The following is a 25,786-nucleotide window of genomic DNA, read 5'->3' on the forward strand; positions in this document are numbered from 1 at the left end:
TCTGTTTCACCTCTGTAATTTTGTACTAGATTTAGCACTTCAACAGCTCTTAGGAATACCAGGCATAAAAGGTCAATCTATTATTTTGTGTACAGAAAAACACAAGTTTTCCTTTTTTCAGAAAGGGCATTGCACACTAAAATACTATTTTTTATAAATGGTATTTACATAAAATATAGATCCTCATTAAAATAGTTCTCAACTATTAGTGGAATCTACTTGCTCATTTGGTGGATTGCAGGTATCTTGTTGCTGTAACTTGCCTATCTTGTCTCAAAAATCTTGACAAGTGAGTTTTTTTTATCAAACCCAAGAGTCTAAAAAATTTAGTTCCTGTTTGTTAAAATGTATTTGCTTGTTGGTGGATTGCCATTGTTTCTACATTTTTCCAAGTTACAAGTGTAACAATATTTGGGACAACAGTTGCCAGGAATGGTTAAAAAATAACGCAAAACACTCAGGTGCTACCTAATTAAAGTTCATACTTATTGGATGCATACAATGGCCCAAAAGCAACAGCTGAATCACACAATTCAGTTTACCCCAGGGAATGCCTTTTTTCATTATCCTTTCATTTTCTCTTGGAAACGTCAGGCAGGTGGAAGCGCTGACATTTCTTAAAACAAATAAAGAAAGTGTCAGCATTCACACTAAATTCTGATCTCTAGGTAAATTGAGATAATGGTCATGTGACAAACATCCATGTTCTACTATACTGTCAAAACATGTACTAATTATTAAGATATTATATTTTATATATTTCTAGCTATATTTCACTCCAAAACAAACAAGTAGGGAAGAATACACAAGATGTTCACCAAACTACCTCTACATCCACAATATATGTATTTATTATTTATTGCTGTGGATTTTATTTATAATTAAAGTAACTCCTTTATATAAAGTAAAAATTACCTTATTTTTTTTTGAGAAGGGGGTTTAAGACAGACGGCGATCAAGACAGAATACATACATCATGGATCCCTGGAGGCTTCTGGCTGCTCCATCTGCGCATGCCCAAGCTTTTTCATCAGCGGGATAGAAAAAAATGCGATCCCACGCATGTGCAGTGGGAGATTGGGTGACAGAGAAAGAAGACAGGAAGAAGGGTAAAGAAGATGCATCGCCGGGACGATACGGGACTCGAACTAGGAAATACCTGGAGGGATCGACGGATCTGCAAAAGTAAAGGTGAGTTTTTTTTTTTTCCAGTTTACTTCCACTTTAAGTTTTCTGAAAGAATCATCTCTTGTAGCTCTCTTGTAACACCAGAAAGCCCTTCTGTTGCTGCTATAAGTTACTATACATAGACATGTCATCTTGATATTCAGTCCAAAACCTCAGAATTTTTTTCATGGTATTTTAATAACTATTTTAAATAAAAAAGGAATATATTTTACTAAAACAAAACAATAACCCATTTATAGATATTTAATGAAAGAATTACAAACTGTGAAGCAAAGTATAGTTTGATGGTTTATGTAAGATATAAGAAATGTATGACGTTCAGATTTGCTGGGAATGTAATTAAAGACCTTTTTTTTCACTATGTATAAAAAGAAATTAGGTAAAATCTCACCAGCATTTCTCTAACCTTCTGCCCTCTTAGCTTCAAAGTCTAAAATAGACCATCTTGTGCCAAGTGTAGATCATAACTGTGTCAGTTTTAGATAAACCATTTGAAACTTAATCCTCACATTGCCAGAATGCTAATATTCTTTTTATGTACTTTTGTATAAATTACTGGGAATTAGGTTTTACTGTAATTTCCCTTAAGTGTTCTTTTAGAATCTATTAAGCAGATTTTGCCATATGTGTGGAAAAATTATCTGTACCTCACTTAAAAGCTAGACATTTTCAGTGTGTCTTAAGCCTTCTAAAAATTATGCTGAGTTTAAACATGGCTTGGGGCCAGAAAAGCAATTTCCCTTTTTAAAGGGGCTGAAAACCCGTAGATTATATCAGCAAGAAGCATTTCTAGTTTAAAGGTGAAAGAACATTGACTTCTTTTATTTGATACATGCCTGAAATAGGATGCAGTAATGAAAGTGTGCCAGCTGAATTTATCAGGAGACTGTGGCATACAATCCTATCTTTAAGATCATCTAAAAGTAAATTAGCACAGTAGACTAATATAACGTCTTGGTTTTAATATGTTACGAATTTTAAAAGTTATTTTTTAATGTTAAATCAGCATCTTAATTTTATTTGGTAACTTGAGAGAAATTTAAAACTCACCCACCATTAATTAAATTTTGTTATATTGCACCATTATCACAAAAATAAATGTTAGTCCACAACTGTGGATCAATACAAATATACTTTTTCAATGTCAAAATGAGAACAAATCTCTGCCAAGTGCTTTAAATCACAATAAGAATATTTAGTGTAACCCACTTAATATGACAAACTTGGACATTGAAACAAACTTAGCATTTGACATAATTGGGGTCTGATTTATTTAAGCTCTCCATGGTTTGAAAGGATACTTTTATCAGTGAAGCTGGGTAATCCAGCAAACCTGGAATAGATCTGGACCAGGATTGAAAACATTTGCTAACAAATAGTTCACAGTTGAAAGTGTATCTTCTGCAGTTTTAGAGAGCTTTAATAAATCTGGCCCAATAGTTCAGGATGCACAGCATACTTGTACTATGACATGCTTACATTTCCTCTCCTCCAGTGGTATTAGGTTCCTTACATAATCACATCCACTACATCTCCACTGTTGTCATGTTATGTTTCTCTTTTGGACCTGGTGCCTTCTTGATTTGCCTATTGGGCAGGCTTGAAAATGTGACTTCTGTGCATGCAGATTGGAGATAAATAATCTCACAACCTTGCTTTTTTCTTACCATTTTATATTATGGTAGGATTGTACATTGTGTACAGATAAAAAAAACACCTGCTGACAACTTTAGGATATTAATTTTTAATTCTGCTTTAAATCAGCACTGGTGCTGACAATGCTTTTCCAAAGACGCATATATTTAGTTAAATAGAGATCATCTGTCTGTAGTAAAAAAGTGTCAAATTATTTTATTATAAATATACATGTATTTTGGAAGCCCATCTGTTGGGTAGTCAGGATCATGGCGTAACCATGGAGAAAAATATAACAGTCCTAACAATTCTTTAAAAAGGTAATTTTAAAAAAGTACATTTAAGTCAGTAATTATGAAATAAAAAAATGAACCATGGTACTGCTGTAAATCTGCACACCAGCTACTAAAAGTAATTGTAAGGGGCAAGAAGCCACTAAAACAAGCCCATCAAAAAAATATACTTTGAATTATAGTGGGTGAGACTGGACAGACTATGCATAAAGCAACTGACTTGGTAAATCCCATTTGCAATCACAATTTGAACCTCCCGAGCAGTAAACCCAAATGTGACTCAGGGCAAGAAAAAACCTGCTCAAAGCAGTAGCCCCGAGCCACACTCGAGGTAGCTAAAAAAGTAAAAAACAAAGCCTTACCTGGTCCCTTCAGCGTCCTCCAGCATCCTCCAGTGTCATGCCATCCTCTGGGCATTTCCTCTTCTTCGTTCTGTCCCCCGACGAGTGTGCTAACATTCCCCAGGAGTTCCCAGTGACGTCGTCGTGTACAGCCATTGCTAGGGGCGCGGCGGGAATTTAAAATTATTTTGTATTGCATTTAATACAAAATAACTGTATTGAATGCAATACACTGAATGTAAATGTCTAAAAGCAGTACATTGTCCTTCATGAAAATTTATTTTACAGTATAATATAATAGTATGAGTATAATAAAGTTTGAAACACAAAATCATGTCAAAGTTTATTTTATTATTAAATTTATTTTTTTAAATGTATTTATTTTGACATGATTTTGTGTAATATACTATTATAATATACTGTAAAATAAATTTTCATGATAGACAATGTACTGCTTTTAAACATATAAATCCAGACAGAACGGCCCAGGAGGTTAAAAGTACAGTAGAAAAAAATCTCAGATAAACCACACATAAGAGAGCTGTTATGCTCTAAAAGATTTGTATTTTGGGTTATTTAGCTGTTAATTTTTTACAGCACTATCACACATCACAGATACGATTTTCCTTGGCTTCAACTTGTGATCGGGCAGTAAATGGACAATGTACATAAGCACTGCAAAATAGACTGGCTCCTTGTACTGCTTCACTATCACCCGGCCTTACATTATTTGAATAAAAATTTAATTTATTAATCAATAAATACTGAGCTGCATTATTATATGTCTTTATTAGCTATTATTATTATTATTATTATTAATAAACAGGATTTATATAGCGCCAACATAGCTACTTGGTGCTTTAACTAAAACTTGCACAACACCTAGCCTACAGACTACCTGGAGATATGTAGACTCCCATGTTCACTTAGAGAAATTATATGTTATAAGGAGACCAAGTACAATGTTGATGTGTGGTGGTAGGCTTACACCAAACATAATATTTAAACAATTCTAACCCACCACTAAATATGATGGTGGCAGTTCTGGCAGAATTTTTGAGGGAGAAATTTCTACTTTGCTTGTAAATGCAGTGAAAATGCACCTTGCAAAGAATACACAACCAATGTTAAAAGGAAAACGTAATTTACAAGATTTTGCTTACACATGAATGGATAATTACAGCCAAGTTTTCTCATTTACTAAAATGAAAATTCCCTTGATAATTTATGTTGCCAATATAACAACCTATATTCCTCCCAGCTCAAATGGTTCCAAATACTAGTCAAATCACACTGACATCCGCTGATTCTGTAGAACTTGGTTAAGTAGATGATATTGACTCTCTGCTATTTGCGAGTTAATGTGGCTTTCCTAATGTGCATAGGGCTCTAGTGCCTTCATCTAAAAGGGCCTTGAGATTGCAGGTAAGATTTTAAAATAACTTTGTTTTTGTATGTATTGCTTTTGCAAATGAATGCTGATCCAGTCTTGAAGAAAGTGTATAGTTATGAACTCTTTTGCTTAGTTTGGAAGGTAGGTTAGGTTGAGGTTAAATACTCAAACACCTCTGGAGTTCCTGGAGCTGTTCCCGTAGAAGTCACTGGGTAGGTTTTTGCACAGCATCTACATCCATAGCAGCCACAAAACGTGAGGTTTGAAGTTTACTGTTTTCCAGCTCTAGATCTAACAGAACTACTTCAGGCTCATGTGGACTCCAGATACAGCCTGAATTAGGTCCCAGGGCTGCAGCTTGTGACCCCCTTGCTGCTGGGGTAATACCTTGAAAGAAGGGACTTTTCCTTATGGTAATGGAGGGCTAGCAAATGACTCTATCAGAATAGTGCCATCCTTTGTACCTACTTGTGCCATAGACCTCTGAAGCTTTCTTGAAGATCACTCAGTATACTATTTTTTTTAAGGGGTGAATTATTTTTAAAGCCACTGTATTTAATATATAATCAGGGAATCACGATCAATCTTTGTATACTTTGGTGTGCAAATTATGCAACATCAGTAGTCATGTTGGGAAAAGGTATGTTCAAAAATGCAGACACTAGTTATTATTTTTAACATTTTTATTTCACTGGAATTTTGAGGAAATCCTTACTTTTATTTTAAGATTTACAATAAATAATAACTCCAGTTCTGGTGCACAATTGTATGATTGTTTTTTTATTATTGTGATATTATTTTCATAAAATTTAACTAAGCATCTGAAAAGAAAATCAAACCACGCCAACCGTATTGTGATTGTGCAGTTAATCACTCTGTTAATGGTAAAACTGCAGTTCTGTTAGAAAATGTAAATGTCATGTTTGTCATGTTTGTAATGACCCACTGATTTAATTTACCAGCCAAATAGGATTCTTTTTTGGGCTAATAAAATAAAAAATAGAGAAATGTGAAAAAGGTTTATAATTTTTTTTTTTATTTGCTTGTCCGTTGAAGGTGTATTGTTTCTTATTGTAGTGATGGAACCGCAGATGTAATTAAAATTTAGTCTCCTACTCAGTACTTATTTTGTGAGATTTCAACAATGGGGAATGGCTAAACTCATTCTCTACACAACAGAAACACGTTTGGCAATAATTCCTGTTTCTTAATTATAATCCACCATATTTCTGCTTGCATTGATGTGTATATAATTGATTAAAATTTAATGGGACTCTGCAGAAATTTTTAACCATATATATATATATATATATATATATATATATATATATATATATATATATTTATTTATATATTTATTAGAGATAAAATTGAAAAAATCAGACATGATGTCTCTGCTCACCGGGCCACTCCAATCATATCCTCCCCTTCCACCTGTAAATCATCACTGGCCTCCCTCAGCCCTATTACTGCGGATGAAGTCTCCTCTCTTCTCTCATCAACTACATCTTCTACTACTACCTGTCCGCATGACCCAATTACCTCTGATCTACTCCATGCCCATTCCTCTACCCTGGCCCCCTGCACAGTGCTTTTGACACTGTTGATCACCCCCTTCTAAAGCTACGTACACACTTCCAATTTTTATCGTTGGTAAACGAACGACGAACGATCCTGCACGATATCTGCGAACGTTCGTATGGCACCGATCCTGTACCTACAGATAACGACACGATCGTTCAAAGATATTGTACACACGATAGATGCGATCATTTGAACGATACAGGAAGTGACGTGCACCACAGGAAGTGAGCGAACGTTCGTTCACCGTGCATGCTCAGACCATGGACGATCACTGAACGACCGTACACACGATAGATGGTCAACGATCGTCGTCCAATCCGATCAGCCGGTCCGGTCGTTCATTTCCAACGACTATCCTCGTTCGCCGGCGTCGTTGGTTACTTTTTTTATGAACGATTTTTGGCCAGTCGGTCGTTCGTCGTTCGTTCGTCGTTCATTTCCAACGATAAAAATTGGAAGTGTGTACGCAGCTTAATACAAATAATGCACTTCATTGGTATCAGTGACACTGCTCTCTCTTGGTTTGCTTCCTACCTGTCTGACTGCTCCTTTCAAGTTTCTTTCAATAGTAATCCCTCCTCTCCCACTCTCCTCCCTGTTGGTGTTCCCCAAGGGTCCTTGGACTGGTTCTCTTTTTTTCTTTACACCTCCTCTCTCTGTAGTCTTTTATCCTCTTTTGGTTTACAGTACCATCTCCATGCTGATGTCTCCCTCAGTCCTGGATAAGGTTTCATGCTGCCTGTCAGCCATCTTGTCATGGATGTCTGAAAGATTTCTGAAACTCAACCTGGATAAAACCGAACTCATCATCACCCCTCACATTCCAAATCTTCCCCTGACATATTCCTAACTGTTAACAACACTGTTATTCGTTCCTTCCCCTAGGCACGTTGTCTTGGTGACACCTTTGATTCTGCCCTCTCATTTACCCCTAATATTAAGAACATTTCCAGGTTCTGTCACTTTCATCTGCACATCATCTCCTAAATCCGCCCCTACCAGTCCCCAGAGACCACCAAACTCCTTGTACACGCTCTTATCTCTCGTCTGGACTACAGTAACCTCCTCCTCTCTGGTACCCTACTAACCCAACTCTCTTCTCTACAATCTATTATGAATGCTGCAGCCAAACTCTTTCATTTCACCTTAAAATCAAATTCAAGCTCCTGTGCTTTGCTTTCAAATCCCTCCACAGTTCTTGTCCCACTTACCTTTCTGACCTGGTAAAAAAATACTCCCCAAGCCGCTCTCTTCCCTCCTTCAATGACATACTACTGACTTCCTCACCCATAACCTCATCACACACACAGCCCCAACTCTCTTCCTCGTCCTATTCGGCTTGCTCCTACTTTCTGCTCATTTGAAAGAGCACTCAAAACCCTTTTTTTAAAACTTGCCCACCCATCTTTTTCTGTCTTTTAAAACCCTCACTACTTCTCACCACTACATAAACTATATAAATCCTGTTTATTAATAATAATTATAATAATATTAATATTAGTATCCAACTTTTATTTCAGCATTGCAAATTCCCCCGTGCCCTAAAATTTTTCTTTTTTTTTTTTTAATTTGATTTGATGAGGGTTTTAAAATCTTGTTAAAGTTTTCTGAACTTTGAAATATAGGTAGAATCACATTGAATTTTATGGGGAGTGTAATAATCCCATTATTAGGTTCTGCCCATTTTAAAATGGCAAAGGGAACTGGATATTGCTTTCAGTTACATTTCCCATTGAAAATAATTCAAATTTTAGGAGTTTTTTTTTCTTTTAATGTAGACATCCTTATACCATGAACTATGCCTCCCCTCAATATTGGGTAGTCACAATCTTAGGAGATATGGCTACTCCCCAAACTAGGTCCCCTTAATGTGTTATTTTTTTTTGGGGGGGGGGCTTATGGGGTAATCTGGATGGTATCCTAATATCCACTCCCTTCCCCAGTAGGTAAAGAGTATTCTGGATTGTAGGTGGGCAATCAATGTCTTCACAATGTTGGGCTTTTTGTCTTGCACTATAAGGATGATGTAGGTTCCTGCAACCACAGCAGAATATCCTAGAGAACAAAGAGAAGAGGGTCAGTTGCAAAGAGAATGAGATTGTGAAAGCATAAAATACGATAAGAACATGCTTAGACAAAAACAAGCATTTAATACTTGCAATGTGGGTATAGCCCCATTGCAAAGCTGGTTTGCCTAAATTCTGGAGTAAGCCTTTTTTTAGGAATTTTAAGCATTTTTTTTCTGGAACATACCCCAGCAATTTTAACCCAGCTATTTTTGTCAATACCATGCCTGAAAACTTTTCATATTTATAAATATAAAAAAGTTTATTCTAAAATACCTTTTGATATAAAAAGTGAAAGCAATCTGTTGCACTCCTATATACTCCCAAAATGAAACTGGGTGCCCAACCCATCGGGTAGGAAGGGTGAGATATTAACCCCCCCCCCCCCCAGTCAATGTCTATTATTATACATTTATATAGCTCTGACATATACCGCAGTGCTGTACAGAGATCTCTGAGCCAGTCCCCCCCCCCCCAGTCAATGTTTACGTGCCATGAACAAAAGCAATACATCTATTTTAGTAATGGATCTTCCACCTTGTAACTTTTAATGGCGTCACTCTATATGGGTGGCCTTTTGTATTTTTTGTTACGGTTGGACAATAGACTTACTATATTGTTGTACACTGCATCAGCCTCACCTCGACACATGCTTGTTCTATACAATGTATTGTCTGAATGCAAACATTTGATATGTTTACTTTTGTGGAAAAAAAAAAAGTAAAAGCAAGCTGAAATTAGTTTGAAATGTGTTCAGGGACCTAAGTTATGAGAAATTCTACCAATAAATGTTTAAATATTTATCTTATAATAATTGAATGTACAAGAAAAGAGGTGTGTAAAATAGCTGACCTGGTGATGTATACAATAATTTTCCCTTGGCTTTAGCTTTGAAACTTCCTGCCAAGTGCATAAGGATCACTGTCATATTGCTGCTAATGATATATAAAGCATTTCCTGAAGTGAAATGTCTTGATCTCAACAGGAAAAGCCAGATTATATCCTGTGTGAATATAGTTGACATGTTATAAAACAAAACAAAAAAAGTAAGATATATTTATATAATTTATGTATTGTATTTAGGGAAAATTTCAACATAATCAAACAAGCACATACTATGAAGGGAAAAAACTTTGGGCAGTTTTTGAACTCTTGCCACTAGTAAATAACAAAAGTAAAGTTTTACAAGTTTGGGAATCTGTGAAGGAATCTGAAGAACACTAGTTGAATTTGCTTCTTGTTTGCCAACAGTTCACCTGAATTGGTGCAATGTTCAGGTTCATTTGATAGCAGAGTTTAAGTCCCATTGAAGTCAATGAGGGAAAAAATATGGTGTCTTGATTGGTATAGGTTGCACGCTATACCAGCATGCTTCAGCGTCAGCCACACCTTCAAAATCAATTGTCCAAACCTAAAATGGAAAAATGAAGGTATGTGTTTTTTGTTTTGTTGGGTTTCACAAAGCAATCAGCTTTTTCTTTTCTCATACAACACTGAACCTCTGGATGTATTCTACAATTAATCTTCAAAATGTAAGAAGGGTATCAACAGGGGTACTTTTGGCAGAATATAATACAAATTATACTGCAAAAGGGCATTAAAAATAAACTATAAATTGAGTATATAATCCCAAGCTTGTATTTGCAGTACAAACAAACCAGGCAGACTGTTGGCGACCGATAACATGACACGAAAAAAATATATTTTTTACCTATATAGCTCCATCTGGGACCCAACGATTCAATATGGGTTCTCCCACCACTAATGTACTGTGAAATGGGGAAGGGGGAGGGACTGTTTTTTACACAGATGATATAACTTTGGTACACAGACAAGTAGGACAATTAAATGGGCAATAAGGAGTTTGGGGACAGGTTTTATTGCATATTATGCCTTACTGTTCTTCTGCTTTAACACTTATTTTTCCGTATCATAAAAGAACTATGAATAACTTGTTAAATTGTCGTCTTCTATCTCTTTCCTCCAGGTTCTACAAATCAAGTCTGTTTTTCCTTCTTGTCATTACTCTTTAATATATAATGTAATTGTTAGCGTCTATGGATGGAATCAATAAGTAGTATTTTTTTAAGTGCTATTTATATGTAATGTTTATGTCAAGTGATATTATAAGCAAATGATGCTACTGAGATCATGGCACAAATGGGAAAACCAATAAATGGTGCTGTTTAAAGTAAATTTGGCACATCTATTGGGCTCATGGCTCACACTGATGATGTAGTTTGGTTAATAGCACAGACTGTATTACACCATAAGTGGATTTGTTGTGCAATGTGAATACGGAACATAGAATTACCTGGCTATTAGCATTGACTGTAAAACTAATCGGGCTGTATTGCATGAAAAGCTGTTGGATTTACAGTATATCTGAATGTAAAACTTAAAAACCTGTATTCCCCACCCCTACATTCAATGAACAGGCACGTGTATTGATATATAGTATACTACCGTAAATAATACTGTTGGAAAACCAGTAAAATTTTTAAGTAATATTTTCCATGCTAGGTAATCCTATGTAGCTTTGGCTCACTTTGCACTTTTTTAGGTGGGCCTGAAAAAATAGGAATCTTCAACTGTTTCCATTTTATTATACTAATCATGTCAATGGTGCAGGGAGTTTTTCCCTGAAGTATAAATCCATGTAAAGAATGAAATTACTTGCTGAAGTAATGACATTTAAAAGCAGGTGGGATATCGGGATTAAATCCTACAGAGACCAGTTTCTGAAAATGTGAACTTAATTGTATTTCATATGTTGCGAAGGGGCCTATTATGTGTGTAATATCATGAAAACAAGGGCTTTGGGGTCCTCATAAGTTTGGCTGTCCTCCTCGTGACTTGTGGTTCTTCCTCTCCAAATGGACAAGACATGCAAACAACAAAATGTGCACAGCTGTTTCAACAATTTGGGTTTAACTGATAGTATTTTACATAACTGTGACTGTCTTTTTTTTTTTTTTCCAAGAGTTATCTTCCACTCTGTTAATGTGATCTTATGATCTATCCATCTACATAGCTGCTGTTACTTAATGATTTATTCTGGTTGAAATGCAAAATTTTAAACAAAATAAAGGAGGCCATAGCTAATTACTTTTTCAGTAGCCCATACAGATGGCTGACATGAGTTTGTGTGACTTGATATTAAGCAGATTTAGTTTTACAGATGGGAGGCCATTATGACATATAGAAACTATATTTTTTTTAACAAACGTCTGAGCTCCTAAGGAATCAATACAAACAGCTATGATAACAGCATTCATTTTCAAACGTGGACATCACATTAACAATTCAATAGGTAAGGTCTCAAATTGCTTTGACCCTGTCAAATATTCACACTATGTTATTAAATGCAATAAATTGGGCAATTTTCAGACCAATCTGTGTGCGTAATACAATTTTTAGATGGCAGCAAGTATGAATCATGCTATTGCGTATAAAAGTTTACCCCAAAGCATTCTGAGGAAAATTTGTTTGTTCCAGCAAGCATCAAAACACTACTTTGTTTCACCTTGACATGTGCCAGTTACTTGAAAGCAGCCTTAGCCAACAATCCATTCTACATGCAATCTAAAAGTAGCTATGGACTGAGGATTGGAATACCAGGAGATAAGACAATATATTACTTTCTCACTTTAACATGTATTGCCTAAATGTAAATAAATAATTATAAAACCACAACAAATCCAATTTGTCCCCTTATAACTACAATTTGTTCTATCTAGCTTCATCGACATACAAAAAATCAATCCACACATCTAAATAATTAGTGTTTACCAATCACCTTTAGCAAAAACAATCAAAAGGTCAAAAATACTGCATAGATCAGAGGACAGATCAGATTTATCAAACCACTGCAATACATTAAATACTAGGCCCTGTTCTCATAGCAACTGATTACAATCCCACAATGCTGTGACCTCAATAACTGGAAAGCTGGTTACCATGGATTACTGCAGTACCCACTTAGCAAACCCAATAACTTCATAAGGAATGTGTAAGCCCAAATCTCATTGAAAACTTTAATATGGCCATGTAGTTTGAAAAATTAAATAGAATATATTTAAATGTAGCACTTACCCCTATAGGGGCAGCCAGTTTTACCAGAGTTCCTTTCTTCACGTGTACTGAAATGGGCACACAACACAATGCAGCATTGAGTGAAGAGTTTTTCTAAGTGAAATGTCAAATCCAGGGGAGAGACAAACCATGATGCTAAGTGTCCAAACAACAACTTTCTGATCTAGAGAAATACTGAGACAACCAAGAAATGGTTCCCCCTATTATCTTTCCTAGTTTTGAAGATAGTAGACATCTATACCAGGTTTGTGCCCCGGATTGATGATCCTTGATTGGTGAAGAGACTTGAAATAACCATCCCAACCAACATTGTGCAGGCATGGTCTACTGCAGTAAACCGGAAACCTGCCCCTAAGATATAAGTAGATGTAGACCCTGTGTTTTGTTTTGTTTTTTGTTTTTTTACAAAACTGCATATTTTATCATATAGGGCTTTATTTCAAAAACAGGGAATTTGCCATTCCCTCATGGGAGTCTTTCAGGTCCATGTGTTTCAATAGCTGTAATTGATTCCCGCCAGGGAATATTTGAGGGAATGTCAGATTTCCTCCTTTATAAATAGAGCCCATAGTGTTAGAACAATAGCAGGCCTGTTCAGATATTGTCTACATCTACTTTAACAGAATCGCCACAAAACACATTCAGTGCCTAACAATAATCCATTAAACATCATTTGGGTTTTTAACCATGCATATACTACATGATATTTCATAGTTCTCCCCAGAGGGTTTTAGCCGGTTGCTCCGCCCAGCTGATTTGAATACCCCGCCCAGCTCTCGGCAGCTCTCATCCTCGGATGCACGGATCTCAGTGAAGCTGCTCTGTGTCATCCGTTCAGAGGATTGCTGCGATGAGAGGTGAGCACACAGTTCCAGCCTTCATGTGAAAGAGACACAGGCAGCCCCGCCCCCATCTCATAGCACGAGCTCGGATTTCTTGCCTGTGAAATGTATCCAGTGTGTATAAAGTATCCATGTCATTCTGCATCCTCACAGCTCTCTATACAAACCTCCATATCTCCTAATATGTATGTCACAATGACCTGTAATTTTCAGGGTGTACAGGGGACCCTCATAGATACTAGTTATTACAATTTCAGGCCCCCAGATTTAAAGAATTTCAAGATATGGGGGTCACAAATGTAAAACGTTAGGAAAATTGAACTTTGGGGTTGCTGTTTCAGAGAAAAGTGCAACTAGGAGTCCTAAATTGAAAGAGCAAATTGGGGACCCCGGAGCCACTAACATAGCAAGGAGCATTGGGGTGGGGCCTCTAAATATATACCTACTGTCACAAACCTATACCTATGAAACTACTGTCTGCTTCTCTTCTTTGTACACCAATTTCTCTGAGGGTGGGGGCACAAAACTGAAAATATAGGTGCAAGTGTCGGGCACATTCTCCCCTTACAATCTCATTACTACAGCATCATTAGAACATAAAACACTCTGCCAATCAAAATGGGCCTCCCTGCCCTGTTACACATTCCTGTCCACTTATCTAACATTCTGAACTTCAATTGGGGAATGGGGAGGTGTAAGAAACCAAAAATATTGGTACAAGTGGGGAACGTCTGTGACTACCATCCCCTAAAACTTCATCACTATGGCATCATTAGAAAAAGAACTCTGCCCACTGAATGGTATTGAGGTTGAGGCACTGGAAGGTTACAGTCGTGTAACAAGGAAGTGCATTTTGATGGACAGTTTATTTTTTAATGTAATGATGCCATGGTGATGAAAGGTGATCGCCACACATGACCCCCACTTCCACCTATATTTTTGTTTCCCTGCACCTCCTAATTCTGGAGAAATTGGGGTTTGAGGTAAGATGCAGACAGATATTTGTAACAGAGCAGGCAGCACATTTTGCTAGGAGGAGATTTATGTTCTCATAATGCCATAGTAATTACATTTTAAAAAGGTTTAGCCACAAGTGTCCCCCACTTGCACCTACAGTTTAGGTTTCCTATCCCTCAAGTTAATACAACCAACGTTTTAGGAGATCTGAAGGTTTGAACACAGCGAGTTGTTAGGCTGCAGAATATGACAAGCAGCTTTTACACACTTATAGCTATCACACTGCACTGCCAATGATATCATTACACACTGCGGATAAACGCCACAGACAGTGTTTTTATAAAGAATATGGGCAGTGATGAGGGGGGCCACTGGCTGACTTGTCTCCATCTGATATCACATGCATGATGCTATTAAAGCATCGCCACATTTTTAACATTTTATTAAAGTGACTTTCTCTGTTAGGTAATGGAAAAATGTGCGTTTTTTGTTTTTACACTTTTGTGGAGCGGACCTCTCCCCTTCATCCTTTACTGCCATTTCGGTAAAGACCGAAGGGGAAATGCACAGCCTCCTGGGATATTTGTGTCACATATCCCAAGAGGCTCTGCACTGCTCCTTGTGTGCATGCACCTTCAGAGGATTTCTTATAATGTAAAAAAAAAGTGTTCAATCTAATGCATGCGCAGTGCTAGGCAGCATCGGGCGTACAAGTGAGCATCGGAGAGAAGGTGGAAGCTGAGCCAGCATGGACCTGCTGGGCTAATTTTGTAAAAGAATCAAGTGAAAAAAAATGTTTTCACAAAGGTTCACTTTAACTCAATATAGACACAGGAGCACATCTGAAGTACGGCTGAATTCACACCGGCAGTACGGTTACATTTGTCCATTCCTCATGCCAGGAACCACTGCTGCTTAAAAAACTTCTAGCTCTGAAAAAGCCCAGCACTTACCGCCTGGTACCAATCCTAGATGCCCAGCACTTACCGCCTGTTACCAATCCTAGGTGCCCAGCACTTACCACCTGTTACCAATCCTATGTGCCCAGCACTTACCGCTTGTTACCAATCCTAGGTGCCCAGCACTTACCACCTGTTATCAATCCTAGGTGCCCAGCACTTACCGCCTGTTACCAATCCTAGATGTCTAGCACTTACCGCCTGTTATCAATCCTAGATGCCCAGCACTTATGGCCTGTGTACATAGAATAGAAAAATTGCATATACTAACAGGGCAGGCATTACAAAGTTGTAACAAATATTTGGGAGAAGGTAGAACACTGAAACAATAAGAGGTTACTGGATACCCATGGCATAAACAACTGGGAGCACTAAATTTGCCGTGTTTTGCCACACCCCCTTTTTTACCACCCGGCTACAGCTTCCTACCACCCGGCTGAAAAAAATTTCTGGGGAGAACACTGTATTTTGTACAGGTTGCCAGGATTAGTTTCTTGGAAATTTATATGTAAACTTCCATGACCTGAGAAGATACTTTCTAAGATTTCTCAATAAAAACTGAAACCTTGTGAAAAGAAAATTGCCCGAGGTACAAGAATAATTAAGGAAAGGGCAGGTTCCTAGTAGACATGAATTAATTAAAAAAGCTAAGAAGTAACATAGGGAAATATATATTGTTTTGATTGATTCCAGCAAAGCCTATGATTCTGTATACAATATTAAAATGTAAAGATTTATTGGCTCAATAGATATCCCTGGACATGTTGTTCTTATATGCACCTTGTGTCAAAACAAAACATGGTGAAACAGACTGGTTTCATTTACAGCTAAATAAGCTAGTGTTTATTTTTTTTTTTTTGCATCTGCTGTTTTGTATAGTGCTATCATGAAAACCAAAGGTCCATATGTGTTGATTTAAAAATGGTGACCTTCCTACTTTGACAGCAAAGTGGATACACGAAGTACCCATGTTTCATCTGCTTGTGAGATAGTAGAGCAAAGCAGGATCAGCAGGAAAAAGTGAGATGGCCTCCAGGGGAAAACATGAAAAAGGGTGCAGTCAACATCATTAACAAGCCAATGGTTGACAAAGAAAAAATCATTCTCCCTCCACTAAACATAAAGTTGGGATTAATGAAGCAATTTGTTAGAGCTCTGAACAAGGACGGTGATTGCTTCAAATACATTTGTAGATTCTTCTCTGGATTGAGTACTGAAAATTTTAAAGCGGGAATGTTTGATGGACCCCAGATTTAGAAACTGATAAATGATTCCAATTTCACAAGTTACATGACTGATACTGAAGCTTCTGGCACAGCTATGTCATGGTTGTCAAGAACTTCTTGGGTAACCATAAAGCACAAAATTATGAAGAACTGGTACAAAACTTGCTCTTAAACTTTAAAAATTTGGGTACTACTATGAGCATAAAGGTACATTATCTCCATAGCCATATGCAAAAATTTCCAGAAAACCTTTCAGTGATGAACAAGGGAAGAGGATCCAAAAAGATATAAAGATGATGGAAGAAAGGTATCAGGGCAGATTTGATAGACACATGATGGCAGACTACTGCTAGAGCCTTCCATTTGATTGTCTTGATTATCAGCATAAAAGGAAATCATACAAACTGAGTTTTTCAATGACTTCTTTGTGATTAGTTCTGTAAATATACTCAATATAGAATATATTGACATTAAGTATTTCAAAAATGTACTTTTGTTTATGTAGGCATATCTAGTTTAATTTTGCCTAATTTTCATGTTTCATTAGTTTTCTATGAGGTTATTATTGAGGTCATTATTTCAAAAACTAGAGCCAATCTAGCAAAACCAATACCATATTTGTAATCTGTGCATCAAGCACAACCTAAAAAAAAACTTTATTCTGTTTGGCAAGAAAATGTCTGTTGACCAGTGTTAATATTCTTTAGAATGTCTTCAGCAATGGCAGCTTCCATAATCACTCAGTGGTTAGTCTGTTTAAAGGAATTGAGAATGTTAACACCATAAATATTCTTCGTTCTTTAGTTAGGTGCAGATAAAATCCCTGTTGATGAATTTTATTGGCATTTGATTGGATGGTTGAAGTAAATCCCTTGTGTAAACATTCTTCAATTGTCTAGTAAAAACGAATGGAGAGTCAGTCCCCTGAAGCTTGAACTAAAGAGTCAAGTATTGTGGAAAAGTCCATTATATCAGAATCAAAAAAAGTTAGTATGATAAAGGGTGTTTTTTAATGGCAGCTTTAGGAGTTTTAAGGGATAATTCACTAATGATGAATGTGGTGATAGCTCACTTTGCAAACAATAACCAATCATGTGCAAGGGAATGTAAAAACAGGATTTTTCCTTGCAAGGCTGAAGTTAGCAAAACCTCATCTCATTTACTAAGCTAAGTAAAATCTCCCATGCTAACAATTGTATTTGCTATGTGAACAGCAAAGGATGTCTTTAGTAAATCATCCTTAATGTGTCAATTATTGTTTTGTAACAATAATTGCATTTTTGAAAATGCATTGCAACACACGGCAATCCACAGTCATGTTAGTCTTCTGCAAAACAGGGGCATTGTGGGGGTATGCTGTTGTGCCATTCAAAGTGAATAGCACTAAAGTACAGCAGTCAATGCAATGTGCATAATGACAACATAAGCTTTTAATGAGCAGAATATTCATGCCCAGTAAAGATGTGTTCACTTTAATTATTTAATCACAGAAAAAAACATTTCCTTTTACATGATTGGGTATTTAAAGTAAACACAGGTTTCTACTCTTCTACTCTTTTAACCCTATATGTAACTTGAAATTACAAATCTTTTCTAATGCCAAGAAATGAAGTGCATAATTTAACCTAAAATCGAATGTTACCTGATCCTACCATTGTTCTTCACTCATGTCTAGACAAGCACAAACAGTCATATTTTATGTAAGGATGAAACAATATATTATTTTCTCTTGACTGCACCAAGCCTGCTGAAAACACACAATTACAAACACTATAATCAAATGCAGCCAAACAGTGCTTTCCTGTTTCAGAAGTGAGCACACAAGTTCTATCACTTTCCTCAAATTATAGTTAGAAGCTCATTGCTCAAATGATCCCCTTGCTTCAGAGAGGAAGTATTAATTACACAACTACATGTGTAAATTAGAATCAGATGTAATTACAGGACTGCCTTTGTATGCTTTCTGCAGGGGCAGACAGGAAGTTTTCATACCACTGACATTTCAGGTATATTGAAGGGCTTTGTTACTGCTGATAGAATCTGAGACATAGATCAGATGACACTTTCCGGTGCTCTGCTGTCTAAAATGAATAGACTACGATTTTAGTACAAAAGCAGTAAACTGACTCTATTTGGCAGAAATACCATACCTTCAGTCACTTTTATATGTCAAGGATGTCAGCTCAACTTGACTTATGAATACAAAATCTGGCAGACTTCAAAAATATGTAAAAAAAAAAATCTCACCTATTACTGTACACATTCATAGCACCAATATAGGTCAGAATTCAGGCTATACATGATACCTTGGGCCACAGAACACATGGTTTCCTGAGGGAAATCGAAAAAGGAAAGAAGAATAAAATTAATTTTACTGTTTTTTGGCAGGGGAATTCTAATACTAAAATGATTCTAAACAGAGTCAAAAACTTATCACAATCAATTTATTTTTGCCAGAGCTTAAGCTCTGTACAGACACAATATGTCAAATTACTGTTGCTGGAAATTATCTTTCGTGATCATTTGCAGTGACACAAGAATGAGCAAGTGCTGTACAATCAGTGGCATTCTGCTCTTTAGAGAGGGGAAAACAAGCAGCACAATGATGCGCTTTCCTCCATAGGAAATCCCAACAGTCTTTGCCGATAAGTTGATAATCAATTTGCCTTGGTGGCGCCAAGGGCCACTGTACAGGTTGGATGATTGTCAAAGTTTTTCTGTATGCTAAAAGAAATGCACGCTGACATGATAATCATATGTGCCAAATAACTTACCTGTTTTGTGTTGTAGCATAGTGAGAAGTGTAAGGCTTGGTTTAGAGGTGATTTCAATGTATTTTCCTCAATTTCACCTGCAAAACTGTGAAAAAAAGCCTGGATAAAGCAACAAGAAATTGTTGTGCCGCAGATCTGCTTGCAGATATTTGGGATCCAGAGTTTCTTGGAAAGAATGGGGTGGGTCGTATAAGCCATCCCTCTTCCAGCTCAAAAATTAAAGGTGGTTAAGAAGCACCTGTCTGATGATAATATAAGAAAGTGTGTATTTGAGACTGAGGTGGAATTGGAGCCGGAGGCCAGGTGGCTCAAAAGAGGCTTTGCCCCTGATTCATCAAGCAGAATCGGATTATCGGTCGCGCATTCGTATTCGCGATCCGAAATCGTATGCGATCGCGCTATTCAGCAACTGAAAAAGGCAGGTGCGCGCTAATTAATTGCTATGATCTCACCATTGAGCTTTAGAGATCCTCCTTAATCGCGCAGCTGAAATCTAATCGCCTTGATTGGCAGATTCGCGCTCCCTATTGTGAAGGCTGGAATCCGACTGGCAGTGAGGCGTGTGTACGCGCACACTCGAGTCCGGACCGCGGTAATCCGCGATCGATGGCCGCGCGTACTTTCGCGCTTCCAGCGAGCGCGGATTTTATTGATGAATCAGGGGCTTTGTGTAGCCTGTATACTAGTTTAGCCCAGGAGGTCTACAAAAAATCAGCCAGACCCAGTGGGCCTGGTTTATTAAAGCTCTCCAAGGCTGGAGAGGATACACTTTCTAAGTATATTAAATGTCAGGTGACATCACCTGTCCCTTCCTGCTCCCAATTTTTTATTTTCAAAGGTTAGTATCACTTTAAAGAGCAACTTCCTAAAGAGGAAGTAAACTCAATGCTGCCCAAAACAAAAACAAAATACTTACCTTCAGTTCTGCAGAGCATTCGAACCATCCAGGGGTTTCTTCTATTGGGTCCCGCGTCATTCCAGTATCCGCCTTCGGGCCAGCACGCCAGTCGCTGCCATCTTCTCCTGTTCTTCCGGGTTCTTCTTCCTACGTCACCCGACCAGGCGGGTTTTTACCTTACATAAAAGGGTTGTCCAGCCTTCTATGTAAGGTCAAAAATCTGAGTTTAGGTACGCTTTAACTCCAATAAGGAGAAAACTAACCTAATCTGAGTAACCTCTTAATATCTTGTATTGTACGCTAATGCTGACAGGTGTTATTTAAAAAGGTTACTACACAATCTAATATCTTTAATAATGGCCTCTTTCTACAATGTTCTATATCTCTTTTTTTTCTTTGTTTTACCTTCATAAACTTCCTAACTTATCAAATCTTTTGAGACTCTTTATATTATACTCAACTATGATGTTTTATTCTCTTGTAAATTCTTATATACAAAATGGTGACCCCTCCAACTGTTACTTTTATCCTTTTACTTCTAATCACGCCAACAGAGCATGCAATTTAACAATACATCTAAGGCTAGAGGATGACTGGTTGTCATAATTGATTAAGTCTTTTAGTTTTTTTAATTTTAATTTCCTAATTTCAGGTGAATGACCTAGCTTAGCTTCAATCTTTGTACTGCATTATCTGTGGGCTCCTAGTTTTTTGTCAGTCCTTTGACAGATGCCATCCCTTGTGCACATAAGCCCTGGGGGCAACCGTGTGCTGGGGCGGCACAACTAAAGGTGCGTACACACTTCCAATTTTTATCGTTCCAATCGAACGACGAACGATCGATTGGGCAAAAAATTGTTCGTAAAAAAGTAACCAACGACGCCGACGAACGAGGAAAATTGTTGGAAACGAACGACCGGACCGGCGGATCGGATTGGGCGACGATCGTTGAACATCGTTCGTGTGTACGGTCGTTCGTTGATCGTCCATGTTCAGAGCATTCGTGATGAACGAACGTCCGTTCACTTTCCTGTCGTGCACATAGTTCCTCTATCGCTTAAACGATCGTATCTATTGTGTGTACAATATCTACGAACGATCGTGTCGTTACCTCTATGTGCAGGATCGGTGCTATACGATCGTTCATATATATCGTGCAGGAACGTTCGTCGTTCGTTTTCCGACGATAATAATTGGAAGTGTGTACGTAGCTTAACTTTCTGAGGCTGAGTGGGGGCTAGCTATAGGCAAACAGTGCAGCTTTAGAATGTGGGACTAATGTCTGGTGAGTACTGTTGCTGACCCAGGGCCTTATAGATACCGAATTCCCGACATTTGAGAACTATGGGTACCTGATCAAAATGGATACAAGGAACCAGCTCCAAGGTATACATACACTGAAGTAAACATACTGAGGAAAAAGTCTCCCTTCAGGCGACTTAATGTGATGAATATAGCTGAACTCGAGCCTTGCTTTTCATTATTCATAATTATTAAGGTACATGTTCTTTACTTTGCTAACTCTGATTTTTCTGTACACTATGAGCTTCTCTGTGTGAATTTAAAGCTGATACAACTTGCCTTATTTTATTGCTATAGGGCAACCAGTATTTTCTAGCCCTTTCCACTCCAGCCTTACTGGCCTTTTTTGTTTGTTTAATTTTTGTTTAATTTTAATTATTTCATGCTTAGATTGTAAGCTTTTTGGGGCAGGGTCCTCTCCTCCTCCTGTGTCTTTGTGTATTGTCTGTCATTTGCAATTACTATTTAATGTATTGCACTGTGTAATATGTTGGCACTTTTGTAAATACAGTTTAATAATGCAGGCTCAGCGACACTTTTGGGCATTGCCACAGCTTCCTATTTGTAGGAAGCTATGCATATCTTACTGCATTGCATTCAAATGATGATGTTATGTAAGATAATAGGAACAGGAAGATTCTATTTATTAGTTATCTGATATCTGATGGCTGATTAGAGACATGATGGTGGACTGTGGAAATGTACCACTGATTCCTATGAACCACAGTGCCACCAATAGTTGCTGCATGTTTGAGAGATCACTGTGAATTCCTTTAAATACTGTCCCTTTGCCCCGTTTGATACCCGATTGTCATTATTTATTTCTTTTAGGAATACTTGTATACCTCTTTGCAATAGTCTTTTCATTTCCGTTTTGTTTTTTCTTCGGTTTTAAGTTGTTTTGACCTACATGTTGATTTGTGATCTCAAGACCACTTAGCGGATTGATTAGCTCTACCACATCTAGAATAGCAAAAGTAATTTATTCTAATTGCAGTCTTTTGTTGTTTTGTACTGTACACTTTTGTTAGACTAGATCTTAGGATACAAAAAAGGTTTAACATTTCTAAATGGAGTATAGTTGTCCTTATAAAAAAAAAAAAAAAAATAAGAAACAAAATGTTTTAGAGGTTGTATCAAAAAATCATGTAGATCTGAAAAAAAAACAACCATAGAGAATGTCCTTCTTCACATCTCTACTTTCTATGTGTGTGTATCTGTGTGTGTGTGTGTGTGTATATATATATTTTTATATATAAGTGATCTACACACACCACTAATTTAGAAATTTGAATTCCAATGTGTGTTTATTAGCTGTTTGCTTCTCCCTCTCCTGCATCTGCCTTTACATGGGCAGGCTGTAAATTGTGAGGATTACGAGCTCCTAATTACATTTAGTCAAGAATTATGCTTTGCAATTGGATTTACATGTATTTGGACATATCAAATAACATAATATAGCTATGTCCATGTCCTACTTCAAAGCTACCAGCTTAACTTGAAAATGTACCTTTTTGCATTCTGCAAAAAAATACAAAATCTGCCTGATTAGTTTTTAACATACACTTGCCTGACCTCTATCAGTTGCAGGTGCCACCATCTTCTTCACCTCTTCCAGGTTCCAGTCTTTGTCCATCCTGATTAGGCAGGTAAGAAGATAATAGGCAGGTAAAAATGTTTTATTACAAAAGGGACATTGTCTGTCCCAGTCCGCAATACAGACCAGCCTGATCGCTAATTTGCGGAACTTTAATGCTGCTTTCAAACTCCTAGTTGCTTCCCACAAAGAAATATTTTTCCTTTACTCCTCATAAAGACACAACAGTGAATTAAAACATAATTTTAGTGAACAAAATTTCTCCGCACAGACAGCAACCCCTCTTTTAATGTTCACAACTGTAACCCTTTCCCAAAACTATTGGTTTTAATATGCTGTTACATTCACTTTAGGCATGGCCAGGTCAGATCTTAGTTTTAATCTGTGATTTCCTTTCACTTCTGTACACACAAAGCAAGAATTTAGAGAACCTCTCAAAGATGAGGGAAATGCGCTGCTATACAGTTGTCTTGGGAACAAGTGTCTCATCTAGAAGATGTCCCCTCTATTTCTGTTCAGGTCAAAACTAAAAATGTTGGTTTCTCACTTTTATTTTCAGTGGCATTGAACCCTTGGACAATTCAAGAGAGTGTATCTTTCTATTCTTTCTAATAGGGACAAAGAAGCCAATTAACCATGCAGGCAATAACCCGGTTGGTGGGGTTAAAAGCTCATACATATATATATATATATATATATATATATATTTACATATTTTTTAATGCAGCTCTGTAGTCAATAATACATCATTAAATGTAATTAAGTATGCAATGTATTCTATATATTCATTTTCAAGGGTTGAGGTTTATGGTACCATTATTTACATACCCATTATTTTCTAGGGATGAGCGAGCAAGATTTGTAAGTTCGGGCCTTTAAGCGAGAACGGCCTTGTGATTCGCCATGAGGTGTTGTTCTCTCTGATCAAACAAGGGAAAAAGCTGGGGGCGGGACAGGTGACTATTTCCGTTGGTAATGGCGCAGCTAGGAGCGAATCATTTGCTCAGAGGATGCACAGCAAGGCCCAGCAGCCCAATCAGGAGAGATCTGAGCAGAGGCATTTATACAGGGAAGGAGGGAGGGGATAGTCACTCCATCTTGTGTTCTGGGTGAAGGATAGAAGCAGGGAGAGACGTGGATTGTGACAGGGACAGTTTAGGAGCCTTCTGCATTTCTGTATATATACAGATATAGTAGTTTTTGATGCTACCTGTTCCTATTTAGCAAAGAAGACCGTTTGCTGCAGAAAAATTTCTGTCCTACTCTTTAAAAATACAGATATTTCAGTCTGATTCCTCTTGTTATTTACCAAAAAAGCCAGTTTGCTGCAGAAAAATTTCTGTCCCACTCTAAAAAAAAATACAGATATTTCAGTCTTTGATACCTCTTGCTATTTACCAAAGAAGCCAGTTTGGTACAGTGAAATTTCTGTCCTACTATAAAATAAATACAGATATTTGATGATGGACTACACCTAGCTCTAAATGCCAGTTACCAATACAGTCCCCACTCCTTCTCCTCCTGCTGTTGCTGTCGCCTGTCAGTAAACCATTCACTAAAATTGTAGTACACACTTCTGGGTTGCATTGATGATGCACTAGACCCAGCTCCAGATGCCAGTTACCGATGCCATCCACGCTCTGTCTCAGGGCCCTCTGACTCCTCCTGCTGCTGCTGCTGCCTGTAAGTACTCTATTCACTAAAATTGTATTACATACTTCTGGGTGACATTGACGATGCACTACACCCAGCTTTCCATGACACTTACCAATGCGGTCTCCCTGGCAATAGCTGACCAGAGGCCACACACTGCTACGGCTCTTGCTGACCTACGCTCCATCTCTGGTCCTCCATCCTTTTGCCTAATGTCACCGCGCTATTTCTCCACAACTTTATGGATGGCATTCGTAACACATGTCATCCAGGTCATGATGCCAGCTAGCTATGCGTTCTCCTGCTGTTTTGATGGCAGAGACTGCTGCTAGTGGGTTGAGTTGACACTAAGCGCCACCCTTTCTCAATGTCCTAATGTTTATGGTGCGTTCTGTACACTCTCCATTACGCAAAAATCCTATTTGCCTGCTGTCACTTTAGCTGCCATTTTCTGGAAAACCACAAAGTCTTTTGGAACTTTTGTATTTTTCCCTTCTTGTCACTGTTCTACACATACCTAGCAAATTTGATGGTTCTAACATGTATATGGTTTTTGCTATTATTGTTTAAAGTCGGCCTATTGACTTTAATGGAATTCGCAAAATCGGTTAGCCGAAATTTCATGTACCCATCGGACGTTTGAGAAAATTTTTGTGAGACTGTCAGAGGCCTTCTCTCTCATCTCTATTATTTACAAAAGTTCGGGTTCTTTTCTAACATCTGAAAAGTACATTTAAAGAAACATTCATGGTATCTCTATACAAACACCAATACTAATGATATAAAACAGTACAACATTTATTTACAGTGATTTCTAAAAATAAATACAATGTCAGTCATTACAATTGGCTTCAAATATGAATTTGTAAAAACATTGAAAATATTTTTCTCTTCCTAAAGATCTCTCTTTTCTTGATGCATTTTGCCATATGCTTCATCAGAAGAACATTCTTAGGAGGTTTCATACTATGTCAAATGTAGCA

This window comes from Pyxicephalus adspersus, chromosome 1 (genome assembly GCF_032062135.1).
Source record: "Pyxicephalus adspersus chromosome 1, UCB_Pads_2.0, whole genome shotgun sequence".
Taxonomy (NCBI): Eukaryota; Metazoa; Chordata; class Amphibia; order Anura; family Pyxicephalidae; genus Pyxicephalus; species Pyxicephalus adspersus.